This window comes from Toxorhynchites rutilus, chromosome 1 (assembly GCF_029784135.1).
Source record: "Toxorhynchites rutilus septentrionalis strain SRP chromosome 1, ASM2978413v1, whole genome shotgun sequence".
Classification (NCBI taxonomy): domain Eukaryota; kingdom Metazoa; phylum Arthropoda; class Insecta; order Diptera; family Culicidae; genus Toxorhynchites; species Toxorhynchites rutilus.
In genome coordinates this window covers 57,165,014-57,179,974 of record NC_073744.1, presented here as the reverse complement: position 1 = coordinate 57,179,974, position 14,961 = coordinate 57,165,014, and the positions used below count along the sequence as shown (strand labels likewise).

The 14,961-nt window shown below is 38.3% G+C and overlaps 1 protein-coding gene and 1 non-coding gene across 10 annotated transcripts in view; both read right to left on the bottom strand.

Annotated features, from left to right (window-relative positions):
- LOC129777929 (mpv17-like protein) overlaps positions 1–14,961 on the bottom strand; it is a 505,117-nt gene that overhangs the window by 314,884 nt on the left and 175,272 nt on the right. The window lies entirely within an intron of this gene.
- Trnap-cgg (transfer RNA proline (anticodon CGG)) lies at positions 871–942 on the bottom strand. The gene has a single exon. It is a non-coding gene; the product is annotated as a tRNA-Pro (tRNA).

Genomic DNA, 14,961 nt, shown 5'->3' with positions numbered 1-14,961 from the left:
CCGTCAGGCTAACGCCACATGTGCCTTAATAAAAAATATTTATTTTGGGAAAAAAAAGGAAGTTCTTACAGTTTTCATGAATTTCAACCGTTCAGAGACTAGCGAATTGTAATGTATAGCATATCAAACAAATCTTAGAGAATTTCCGATTCGATTGGCATGCAAATCATGCGAATTCGTTCACAGTGAAAATAGTTATGAACGTTAACTTTATTTCATGAAAACGTGACCTGTTTTCTGATTTGGCACTCTTCCTGAAAGAGGTAGTTCTACGTCGAAAAATTGAATCATCTCATTTCGGAAGCTCCATCGTGTGCGTTGTGCATTATTGATCTCTGCTACTGTTTCCACCGACCGATCAACCCACACAGATTCACAGATCCAGTGTGGGAAGAATTTCGTTCTCTCTCGTCGCATCGACGGCCCGAGACGACGGGCTTGTGTACACATCGCGCTGTGATGTGAAGATTCGTACTCGCGTAAGCCGCGTTATGTTATTATTTTTTTTTCTTTCATTCAACTTCACACGCGCGGCCGTTGACGCCCACCTCGTTTCACCTCGCTGCTGCAGGTTGACCCATTGGCGCTGCCGCTATAACTGGAATCAGCCAGACGATGCGAGCCGCGCTACCGTCATCATCGCCACCGACGACGACCCGTAATGATAATAAAAAACAGCTGACGCTCGTCGTCATTCGTGGCGGCGACTTTGGACTGTCGACGATGATGGTCGGTGGTGGGGTGGGTGTTACGTACGGGAGGATGATGAACTCTGACCTTCACCGTGATTTTATGCTTGTTTTCGGTTGAGTATTTTTAACGGGTCGTGCGCTTATTCTATGGATTATAAAAAAGTTAATTCCGATTTGCGGGCTCGTCCGGGAATTGAACCCGGGACCTCTCGCACCCGAAGCGAGAATCATACCCCTAGACCAACGAGCCTCTTGTCCAGCAGTAGGGAGGACACGGAACACTGTTCGACGCACCAGTTTTCGTTGGTAATTGATTCCAACTCTTAATTACGCTTCACAGCCATTCCTTCACAGCGAATGAAAGTTCAACGAAGTTTTTTTTCGCTTATGCACCGATGAAACGTGCGATGAAAAAACATCGACATCAGCAACGCTAATAAGAAAAGGGAAAAATGTTTTCAAAGCGCATGAAGCTTATTTTGAATGTCAGCGTGACGTTAATTATGTACCTTAGCAGAAATTCCACCTACGTCACATCTATTGAGTTGGAGACGACGGAAAATATGAAAATATTGCACAACCACTTCGTTTCATGACAAAAGAGCCATCTCAAGAAGTCGGTTGAATTGAAGTATATAGTGTAGAACACAATAACTATATTCATTCATAAGACTTAAACTTTATTGTTGTGTTCAGGCGTGAAACATTAAAAAAAAACTTAAATTCCACTGTTTCTTAACTATAGAACCAGATAGAAAAACTCTCACTCCTACAAAATTAACGTCAATTTCACATGAATTACAATAAGTTTCGAATTCTTAGGTCATCTTTAGTTCTCAATCAGTTCAAAAAACCCATTCGGGGTGGTTTCGACCAAGTTGTGTCATGCTGGTGTGTGTATCTTGTTCTACGCTGATGATACTGCTCGTTTCAGCTCTTCAAATCACTCATACTGCTAGTAAGCTGCATCTATTATTCGTACGATCACTCCTCATAAGTTCTTGACAGTGTTTTGATTTGGTAAACAAGCTGACCAGTCGAAAATCTGAAGCCATTATTCATTAAACCATGCCATGACTTTCCGGATTTTATGAATTGTTGCCAAATTACCCAATTATCATGATGTTTTTGATGCAAAAACAGAAGTAAATGATTCTGAAGTACTCCATTGCACTTCTGACTGTGCATTCGTGTTGATGAACCAGGCTTTTCTGAAAATATTTTCCTCGAACCAGAGTTTAAACGAGCAGTATCCTCTGCGTAGAATGAAATACACATCACAACATGGCGCAACTTGGTCGAAACCACCCCGAATGGGTTATTTGAACTGGTTGAGAACTAAAGATGACCTACGAATCAGAAAATTATTGTAATTCATGTGAAATTGACGTTAATTTTCTATATAGTTATGAAACACTGGAATTTTAGTTTTTTGAATGTTTCACACCTGAACACAACAATAAAGTTCAAATGGCCAGTCTTATAAATGAAGATAGTGATTGTATTCTACACTGCATACTTCAACTCAACCGACTTCTTACGTATCTCTGGAAACTCAGAAAAATGAAGTAGTTCTATAGTTATGAAACGCAGTGAATAATGTAACATGGAGCCAGGGCCTGACATCTTCGTCCAATTTCAAACGCTTATTGCTCAGTCATTTCATGATGGATTGATGGGATCTTTGCGCCAATCGATTTCAGCACTCCATAGCGATTGTTTACATTGAAAAAATAATACTTGATGCCATGAAACTAACTATCGTACAATTAAAAAATCTCAATCGTTATACAAACGGAAACAACTCGTTCTGATTGGTCGGAATCGAAGATATAAGCTTCCTCTTTGACTCATAATTATTGCTCAGTCATTTTCTGATAGATTTATTCATTACATTACATTACATTACATTACAGATTCATTACAGCGAAAATGAATAAAATAATATATTTTATGAAACTACGGACATCAAAACCAAGGCATCTGGGGAAATCGGCACTGCGTACTAATGCTATTCGGGGGCATTTTTATACTACGATTAATTCTAGCAAATAAAATTTAAATTTGGAACTTTAATGTTGGCTGCTTCGTGAAATTTCGTATCAATGACCGATCGTGCATTGTAAAACGTTCAACACAAGTGTAAGTGTAAGATTGTATATGGGGTAAGTGTACCAATTATGGAGGACATATGTAACCAACTTGCAGAAAATGGCGAATAAATACTCTATTTTAGTTCAAAAGTATACAAAAGTATACTTTTTCTAGCAGTTTGAACTCTGTTTTTGGAGATTTTACTGATATTTCTATGATCAAATGACTTAATTGTATAAAAACGTGTTTGAAAATGCCACTTCCATGTACCCATTATGGTAATAGTGTTCCTAAAGTTTCGCAATAAGTGTAGCTGTTATGGTAATAGTCAGTGTCACATGGAAAAAGTGTTAATATGATTCAGCTAATACTTCAATAATATTTTTTGATTAAAAATATGCCTCTATATTTCATTCCTAGTATACAATACTATGTCGTTGATTCTACACTTGACAAAAATTATGGGAATGAGCGCGAAGTCGAAGTTTTTCAGTGATTTTAGAAATGCTGTAGCATTGTGAAAAACCAACAGGAAAAAGTTTTGATAAAATACAAAATTTCCCATTTTCTAATGAATACTTTTTTAATAATGCGATTATTCCCAAATCAGAAGGCAGTTTCGAAATTTCAAATTGTTTCTGTACAAGACTCATTAATTATTATTCATTATTCGGCGATTTTTGCCTAATTTTTGCTTTTGCTTCGATCGATTCTCATAATTTATTTTTTCTTACGATAACCGTGGACATGTTGAAATATGGACAATTTCAATTCACCCAGATTTTGTGCAATATAATTACAATATGCAAGAACATCAACCAATTATTTGTACTCAAAATGTATTCAAAAACTTCCGGGATGATAATCTGATAGAGGGTACACTTAATTAACTACAAATCAAACAAGAATTAACAAGCATTATAAGTTCCGGCTATAATTTATTTTCTGTTAATGAAAAATCACTGTTTTTTTTCTAATATCCGGTATCCAACCGGATACCAAATATTAGGCAAGATACCGGAGATCCGTTTCATCTTTAGATCAAACTGTTGTTATGTGCTACCCGGTTGTAAAATAACTGCCTGCTCCGCGTTGACTAGCCTCTCTGCTAGCTGACAAGAGAATCACAAAGGCGTGTGGGTTGTGATGAAGTTTTCGCTTCTCTCCAGGAACTGAACAAAGGATAGTAACATATTCACCTAAGATTTAATTTTCAACAGAGTGGATCAAGCAAATATGCTTCGGTCGAACACGCATAGTGCTATTTCACAACACTACTAAGCGTTTAAAAGCGCCCTATAATATGCAATTGCACAGCGTGAAAACGTGAGGTACAACCATAATAGCATAACAACCATTAGGGTAACACGGGGTGAGTTGGACATACGGGGTGATTTGGACCACCCCTTTATCTCAAAAAGTACGGCTCAACTTGGATTTTTTATAATGTCATTTTCTTTTATTATTGAACCGTGTGTAACTAACGTAAAAAAACTTTGGCAAAATTCGACAGGTGGAAGGAAACGGTAGCATGAACACAACAAGTACTTTGATTGTCAAAAAATGTGAGTTTTCCGATCGTGGTTTTAAGGTTTTTCCCGCTGATTAAACAAACTTTTCGTGTATTGTGCAGTAAAGTTCTGTTCGCCCACAGAAGTGGAACAATTTGATGCAGCGAAATTGCAATTTTGATAATAATAAATGAAATTAATTGCATTTTAAATTTTGCATGTTGTGTGGGGTGACATGGACACGTTTCTGTGGGGTGAATTGATCCTACAGGTTTAAGGTTTTTCTTTGATCTAATTGATTCCAGATGTCACGGAGTTACAAAAAGAGAACGGACAGACGACGTTGGAAGAAGGAGGAGCTTGAAAGAGCAACTCAGGCCATCAAGAACGGATTTTCTTTGACCAACAATGAAAGTGTTTGAAAATGCTCGAACAACAGTGAAAAGATTCATGCATAATTCGAGATGGTGTCAATCCAATTTTTCTGGGCTGGAATCTGGCCAAGACACTTAGTATCGATCCCAAAACACTTTTACTGATTGTAACATTATCCCAAAATACATGACATAAACATAAGCAGGTTTTTTTTCGATGAAACACACACTGGACTAAATCACCCCACAGACGGTCCAAATCACCCCGCATCAAATTTTAATGTCCTAAAATTATCTCTTTTATTTTATGATATACTAGCTAACCCGGCAAACTTCGTCCCGCCCATTTACTTGATTAATTCTCGAGTAATGCAGAAATTTGTGTTTTATTTGTATGGCAGCCACCCCTAAGAGAGGGGGGAGGGGTATCTTACCACCATAGAAACATTCATTGCACCCTAAAGTTTCCATATGCCTAATTTGGTTTAATTTGCTTGATTAATTCTCGGGTAATGCAAAAATTTGTGTTTCATTTGTACGGCAGCCCCCTCTAAGAGAGGGGGAAGGAGTATCTTAACACCATAGAAACATTTATTGCATCCTAAAACCTCCACATGCCAAATTTGGTTTCATTTGCTTGATTAATTCTCGAGTAATGCAGAAATTTGTGTTTCATTTGTATGGCAGCCCCCCCTTTGAGTGGGGGAAGGACTGTCTAACCATCATAGAAACATTTATTGCACCCTAAAACTTTCACATGCCAACTTTGGTTTCGTTTGCTTGGTTAATTTCCGAGTAATGCAGAAATTTGTGTTTCATTTGTATGGCAGCCCCCCCTTAGAGAGGGGGGAGGGGTCTCAAAATATCACGAAAACCTTCCCCGGCCCCAAAAACCCCTACATACCAATTTTCATGTCGATCGGTTCAGTAGTTTCCGAGTCTATAAGAATCAGACAGACATACAGACATCACTCCATTTATATATATATATATATATATATATATATATATATATATATATATATATATATATATATATATATATATATATATATATATATATTATAGATTATATGATTAAACATTATTGATCGAGAGAAAATCAGTGTAGCTCAGTATACAATGTGACATTTTTGATTTAGGCCGTATTGGTTTGGAAATATTATGCGATTTGCTTAGGTGGTCCAAATTCCCCCCTTTTCCCCTACATAACAACGTACAACCATAATAGGACCATAACTTTTCCGCTGTTTTTCAGCTTTGCTGCGATTTCTTACAACCATAATAGGAACGGGGCAGCTTTCAATATTGCGATAACTGGCACGTGGCACGTTAGATGTAAAATTGTACCATTATGGAAATACAAAAATACATGTTTATTTCTTTAAAATCGTATAAATTGGTCGAATCACAACATCAAGAAGGTTGTAATGTATGCGTCTACACTGTGTTTGCATCAAACCAGCCACATATTCCTCAGCAAAATGCTAAGACGCAAGCATCAATGGGACACATTATTTTCGAACTGAATTTTTCAACCAAAGAACAATGTTTTGCATGGAATCAAGTACCAAAATCGACAAAAAAGAGAGTTCTGATGTTTTAAAAATCATATTAGAGTCTTCAAAAATATTATATGTTTTCTAAACTAGTAAAAACCTCACTCGTATTACCATGATAGGTTACTATTACGATGATAGATACTTATACCTTGGTAGTGACTGTGTTAAGAATGGTTCGAAATATAAAACCTTTTTAGTTAAATTTTCCTAAATAAAAACAAATGTGTTCATGCTCGAGAATGGATCATCTATTTGAGCTATCGATTTTGTTGTGTTCATCTTCATCCAAGGAAAGTTCATGCGGCGAGAAAAATTGGAATATTCAAAAAATCGGACACACCTCTCCTGTGACTTTTCTTCGGAGATGTCGGGCCCTGCATGCAGTAAGGTTTAATAGTAAAACTACAGAACAGAGTTTAATCTTATTTTGTTTATTTACAAAATTAACACAATTACAACAAGTTAATAATGCGTAGATCTCCCTTTTTTCAATTAAGGCAAATAATTTTGGTTTGCCCAGTCAAATCAAATATGATCATGGTTTGCCCACTTTTTTGAATGCTCTAATTCAGCACTCCTGTGTCAAATAAGGTATTCGAATGTTTCATGACATATAAATAAAATAGTCTTTTTCGTGTTTTACAGTAGTTTTATAGTATGTTTTTACGGAATCACATGTTTTAAAGAATTATAAACAACCTTCTATTTGTGTCAATGTGCCCCTCATTCGAGGAGTTTTAATTGGTCACCAGATGATTATTTCGCACGTATTCAGACCTTTTCTGGATTATAACACTTACAAATATTATAAACATCATGCTTGCACATCATTTGTATCAGATTTACATAGCTAAACCATTAATTTAACGCATTTTGATGAACTCTATTCTGATCATGAGTTGTCCAATTCAATGATGTTATTTTGTCCACATGATTTCTATGGCAACCGCTTGGCGCGCTGCAGTTTGTTTGTGTTGTCCTTCGCGCATAGCAGAAATAAAGTTTCTCTGTGTTGAGTGTGTTGAGGGTAACACTTTTAAAATGCCGAAGAAAAGGTAATATTCTGAAGAGAGCCTAAATTATGAATGGATCAATATGATGACAGTAAACTCAAGCAATGATAAATACAGTATCTACTTGTGAATTCGAATGTTTTCATTCAAAAATGGTGATTTATAAAACCGGATAAACCATGATCATTTTTTGGGCAAACCATGATCATAATTCCTCTTAAAGGAAAATCGTTAAAAAACAATAAAAATTTGAATAATTTCAACACCTTATGGTAGTATCAGCAACTAGAGACTTGGGGCTTTTTAACAAACCCAAACTCGTATCGATTATGTGTGATTTTCATGGAGAAAAATCGATTTGCATTTACTAGTAGCGTAAAAACATCCCAAATCGGACAAACCAAGGTCGTTGGCATTTTTACGCGCATCTCTATCGCATTGGGCTCGCTGCAAACAATCTTTGTGATTGTGGCGATGGCTACCACGACATCGAGCATGTTGTCTGGTCGTGTATCCGGTTCCATACTGCTCGCTTTCAGCTCTCTAGAGCACTGAGAGCACAAGGCAGACAATCGGATATCCCCGTCCGGGATATCTTAGGTAGCCGTGATCCTGATCTTCTGCTTCATCTATACCTGTTCCTCAGAAACGCCGATGTCAACGTTTAATGATGTTTCCTTCGTTGTGCCCCCGTTTCATATCCCTCCTATCCGATCGATAAATTTTTACTTAGTCGCGGCAATACATACACACACTCTTTACAGATACACGGGCCGAAGGTTGTGCAGTCCACTGATCATTCAACAAGAGCCAAAGGTTGTACCGCTCATGACAACTCTACACGAATTGATGATTGCGCCGGCTAGTGACCATTCTATCCTGGATTCCTCGAGTCGAGAAAGACGCACCACCATATCTAGTGGGTACAGACTAGGGGGGCGTTGCTGATTAATGGTCAGCTGCATCCCAATAGGAAGTATCCCGTGTCAGGCACACGTACAGAGCATTGGAGACATCAACATCCCAATTACGAAAACACTTGTAATACTAACCTCGAGCCAACCGCGAGTAATCGGTTACATATTACTAACATAGATAATAAGAAAAAATTGTCAAAGTATTCCCGGCCCCGTGAGGCTAACGCCATATGAGCCTTGATAAAAATATATATTTTGGAAAAAAAAGGATCATTTACCCTATTTCAAACAATCAGTTCAGCATGCTTTCAACTATACTTCGGCATGTTGAAATATGTATTTGCTCCATACAGATAAAATTACTCGTTTCATTAATGAGCCGAACGTGTGGGATATCGAATTTCCATCAGTGGCGAGTCGAGAAATAATATAGTTTGTTACTTATGTCAGGATACTTGTTCAGGTGATCTTCTCTGATGGAACGAAATAACATCTGGATAAGCCAGATGTTATATCCACATTCAGTCTTTCAACACTATAATTCATTTGACAACTGACGTATGAACAAGGCGCTATCGGTTACGCATCACCATTTAAATAAAGCATTAAGGACTACAACATTATTTTAGAATATATCGAAAAGCTATTTAAGAAACCCTGTTATACACGAAACTGTCAAATCTATATACAGGGTCTTTCAGATTAAACGCTCACGTAAAAAAATCGACTAGCTCCTCATAATTTTTTTTCGCTCAGTCGATGGTAACACAGTATTCCCCACTTCGGGACGATACTATTCGGCTACTAGTTCAATCTGATCGGATGGTTTTTAGTATCAAGATGTACAATTTACAAGATACAAATGAAGCATAAATTTCTGCATAACTCAAGAACTAATCAAGCAAATGGAACCAAATTTGTCATGTGGAGGTTCTAGGGGGTAAGAAACTGGAAGTGGATTTTCAGGTGATAAAACTCAATCCAATATCTTCTTCTATCTATACAAATGAAAATGGATCGCCGAATGTGTTGATAAGAGCAAAACTCGAGGAAGAAGTTGTCCGATTTAGGACTGTCTTTATATCACATTTAAGGGAGAAACATGTTACTTGCATGTTGTTATGGAAGAAAGAACAAGAAAGAATCACTGAATCACAATAATGGAATTCATATGTATGGAAAAAATCCCACTAATACTTACCCCTTCTTAAATAAATACATACCTGTGAGGCAAAGCATGCTGTTATAAACCTTAAATCAACTGTGGAAATTAACAACGATTTTAATGACGATTCCACAATTCCACAATTCGTTCTTTCAAAACAAATTTCTATCTTGTCGCATTTTGGGATAAATGATAAATCAAAGGTAATCATGGATTTTTAATAACAATATCAGAAAAATATTTGAATTGAATTGAATTAATTATTGAATTTTGATAAAATTGCACTGAATAGTTAATACATATAAGGACAATAATAATATTTGAATAAACTTATGTAATTATGAACATATTTATATAAACCTTCCCATCTTATCATTCTTCATTGAAGACCTTGCGTCAAGACAGCTAGAAATCGATACACTCTCAAATCAAGTATGCCTGAAAAAAATTTATTCTTCATGTAAACAAGGATTGAAAATGTGGACATTTTTTAGTCAGTGAATTGTGTTCCACTGCTGTGGTAAGTCACTGAAGGATACTCTATACACCGAAGGATCCCATACACTGTTTGACCGAAGCCAAATATTTGACACTTTTTGACAGATAAAATTTGATCGATTTCGACTCATCATTTATTGGCAATTCATATTTGTACTATCCAGCATCATCCCCCTTGTTGTCCCTCTAGGAATATTGCAATTCTTCATGACTTGATAACAACTTTGGGCTGCTTGAGGCGAGTCGGTCTTCTCAAATCAAATCTAAATATCAAAATAAGTTCATTCGGACACCGGATAAATGCGTCACCAACTTTCGCGGTCGCATCTTCTGTTGTCCCTCATCCAGCACAATTAAATTACTTCAGGCGATGGGGAGCCAGCCCACAGAATTGAATCACTGATTCGTGCTAGTCACCATTATGCTCCGCTCCAATAATGGCATCGCAACTTTCCAGCGGGTCTCGCTATTCACTTCTTTACAGCGGCGGGCGACCCAACTCAAAATCTATCTCAACTACTTTGTATTCTTCACCCGGGCGTAAAGTCACCGTAACTTATCATATTTACAGCCAAAGTCAAAGCCCGCAGAGGCCGCACAGCACGACGATTGTTGGCCGCTGTCGTCCTCGTCGTCCTTTTCCCTAGAAGGGCACCATCGCTAACTGTTTTTATTTGCTAAAAATATTATAAATTTTAATACGACTCTCAAGACAATGCTGCTGCTGCTGGAGGAATAAAAATTTATGCTTGTTCCTTTTCTCCGGGAATCATGATGAATGGGCCCTCGCTGCCGGAGTTCGAGTCGTAAAAGAAGAACAAAAGAACGCCCATATAAAGCAACAATAGCAACAGAATGGCGTTTAGAACAAAGGGAAAGGACAGCTTTCTGTAGTGCTGAGTCGCAGGGGATCCCCAGGCCGAATGCCGAGCCACTGCAGAGCACGGGTGATAAGGAGGGAAAGGGAAAAGAATGCCAAATAAGACAACTTTCAACCACCTTTCACGGCCGGAGAAAGGAGGAACCCCAGCATGGGCTGAGGAAAAATATGTTGTCAGAGCACGTTTTAATGGATGATGTTATGTTTCATTTCAAACTTCTTGAGAACCGAGATGCTGCAGGTACGTAAATCGTCCGCATGATAAGCGGTAAAAGGCAACCTTCCGGGATACCGAATGAAACCAACTGGCAGCAGCCTTCAGGCGAGCGGTTGATAGGCGTTTTAGTGTGTCCCAAAATGTTCATGGCCAGCCGTCTCCTTTTGAACCGACATTTAGTTTTATGGTTGTTTTATTCGACCCAGGTGGATTGCGCCAGTGCTCCGGGGACGCGTTTGTTCAGTTTTTAAGTATTAACTTTGAATTTGCTGGGAGGGGGAGTTGCGAAGACCAGAGTGGAATTTTGTGCTAAATCGATGGTTGCTATTCTCTGTTCTCAAGATTTTCCGGCTGTCACCTGTGCACCCGACCGTAACTTACGGATACAAATCATCCGGGTCTATAATGATGGACAACGTCCAGATAAAACACAACATAAATAACCTCTTCGCTTTAATGGACTTGAATACAAAGATGGTTGTTATCAGGAAAGTATCACATTTTTAACGGAATCGTGCTAGGACTATTTTATCATACGAGTGAATCAATATCTTGCGATGACTTATGACGACTATTCGCAGGAATTATTCCAAGGCGCTGGAATTGGTGTAGGTGCTTCATTTTGACAATATCTAGGCGAGGCACACTTGGGTAGCAGGACGATAAATTGGTTTGCTAAATTTGTTTTCACAGCATATAATTGCACCTTTTTGTTTGCGTTTCGGTTACATTCTGGGAAATATATACCGGGAATTTGTGTTCTCAATGAAAATGCTTTATTTATCATCTAAATTTATATTACCGCCCTCAAATAGGGCTCTTTTGAAGCAATACACCATTTTCAACGAACATTCTAGTCATCGAAACACTTTCAATAGCAGTGTTCAGAAATTGCCCTCAATTCACGCAGTCTTCGATCCAGCCAAACGTGTCTCGTCGTCGATTACTTCTTCTGGGGGTACTTGAAGGACCGTTGCTATGTTGATAAGCCACAAAATTTGGAGGAACTTAAAGAAGAAATAACTCGGATTTCCAACAGCATCGAAGTCGTAGTGTTAGAGTTGTGCATGAAGAATTTTGTTCACCATTTAAAACGCGAAATCGAAAAAAGTGGTGGTCACATCGAAAATGTCCTAAAATAAGTTTTCGCCTAATAAGCTAAGCCGCCGTCGGAAGCGGCGGCCTTTCGCAAACAAACCTGTGTTACATCGATTGCCCGGTTGGTTTGAAACATAGGAGACGATCCTTTAGTTAGGTCGGCATACGTTTGCCCGGTTAAGTAATTGCTATCTATTGTATTTCGGCTCCGGTGACGCTAATACGAAAGTACCTTTTCGTTTTTTAAACATAAAAATCGGTTCACTTTTGTAGAAGTTATTAAAATTTGTTGCGTGAGTGTTTAATCTGAAAGACCCTGTATTTTGTCGATATTTTCATCAGTTGAAGAGGTGGACAGTCGTTCTTAACATGGCATATCTTTCATCTTTTCTCGACCGTCTTTGAATGACTTATACAGTTCACAACGTTTGAATTTAAAAAAATGGACAAAAATTGCCGATTTTTCATGGGTTTACCTCCACACGTACTGACGAAACTACCCATGCAGCATCAATCATAGTAACCCATGAGTCAGCAGAAAAAAATTGACAGCTCTATCAGTCGAACTCAAATCGTGATGGCGAAAACAGTGAAGCTACTCGGTTCAGAAGTGTGCGCGTTCAAAGAACGGAACCCCGCCGCCTCGAAAACGGACATCGTGTGGCACTTTGTAGATGCCGGATACGCTCGTTCAGACAATCAGAGCATCGACAATAATCAGAGCATCGAAAGAAAGCCCGGCTCCGGAGGACCGCCGACCCTGAGCGACAAGAAGCTCTAAAGGATGCTGAAGAGGAAGATCGAGGGAAAAGTGGCTACATCGCTGCGTGCGCTTGGCCGGGAGGTCGGTGTAAACTGTCAAACAGTGAAAAAGTACCTGGCCAACATGGGCATACAGGTCAGGTAGCGGAAGTCCCGTCCACTGGTCTCGGAGCTGCAATGACGCAGCGGCAGCGGCTGAATAAGATGGTCAAATCGATTTTCCCGGCGAATGGCAACGTGTCGGTGGTGATGGACTTCGAGATGTATCTCACCCTGGATGGCAACGACTGGCAAGGCACTTCGAATTTTACTACCCCCACGAAAGTTTATTTCACACACCAAGTTCCCCAAGAAGGTTCTGCTGTGGCTGACAATCAGCGAGAAGGCGATGTCAAAGCTGCTCCGGACTGGCCGTAAAGAAATGTCGAAGACGCGGTGTTCTGGCCGGATCTGGCATCGGCCCACTACTCGAAGCGATCGTTAGAGGAGATGGAGAGGCTGAATATCGATGTGGTACCCAAGTCGGCGAACCCTCCCAACGTCCCCCGGGTTCCATCGAGAATTTCTGGGCGAACCTGAAGCGTAAGATCTACTCCAACAATTTTGTCGCGAAAACTGAGAAGGAATTGATAAATAAAACAAAGGAAGAACTCATTACACGCATGTTTTCGTCCGCCATGGCGAATGTTCCGGTTAGCTACCGGAAGGCCGCTCGCAAGGGCGTAGAATTTTTTTTCAAGTAAGCTAATATAATTACCTTCCATGGGAAATATATAAAACTCAATTATCTGTCTTAGTTTTTTTTATCACCATCCGAAAAATGCCCAATTTTTGTAATGCAAACGTTATAACCGTGATTTCGTCACAATTGAGACATTTTCAAAGTTACGGCCAAATTTCACATAATATCTCTGACCAATAGAATTATCCATATCAAAAGTTGCCCAACAAAAAAGTTAAGTTGTTTAAGTTTTAGTGACATTGTGAACAAACTAAATGAGAGACTTAGTTGTGAACTGTTTGAAGTAGGGCCCGAAATCTTCGAAGGTGAAAAATGAGGACCGACTCTACTCTCAGTAGCTTCGTTTCGACTAGAACTGCTTCGACAGGTGCCCACAACAAAAAGTGACTTGACTAGAAAATGAATTGACTAGCGTTGACTAGCGAGGATGACTGGTGAACTAGTCCAGTCGGTGGTTATTTTAACTGATTCGACTAATGAATACAAATCTGCCTCTTCATTTAACTGACTTCAATCCACATTTCCATTTTCCCCTGACACTAATTTTATACCCGCGTATGCAACCTTATTTTTACGTCCATATAAAGAGGAACGAAAACATGATTTCTGACGGAAAAAAGAATTTACCCCATCAATAAACGGTTATTGTCTACCCATCGTGAACTCAAACCAATGAACTTAGACATTTATCAAGTACTAGCTGACCCGGCAAACTTCGTTCCGCCCAAAATTTGTTTTATATTATCAACACCTTCAAACATTCACGTTTTCTTACTATGAGCAAGTTCATGGGTCCAATCGCAGAACTGTTCATTGATTGATCTTCTAATCGAACCTTTAAAATAACCTTTTACTATTTAATTCCTATGGCAGCCCCCCCCTTAGAGAGGGGAGAGGGGTCCTAAACTATCACGAAAACCTTCCCCGGCCCCAAAAACCCCTACATGCCAATTCTCATGTTGATCGGTTCAGTAGTTTCCGAGTCCATATGAATCAGACAGACAGACAGACAGAAATCCATTTATATATATATATATATATATATATATATATATATATATATTTATATATATATATATATATATATATATATATATATATATATATATATACATATATATATACATATACATATATACATATATGTTGTGTTGTGTTATATATATATATATATATATATATATATATATATATATATATATATATATATATATATATATATATATATATATATATATATATATATATATATATATATATATATATAGATGCTATAAAGGTCCTTGCGTTAGTATTAGCGTGCAAAACAGCGTACACACACTGACGCTATTTTATACGTGCGAGTAATTTTCGTGTATGATACAAAAGAATCTAGCTCACCTGTAGCATATGTCAAACCACATTGAACTGAAACATCGATGCATGCACACGTACAT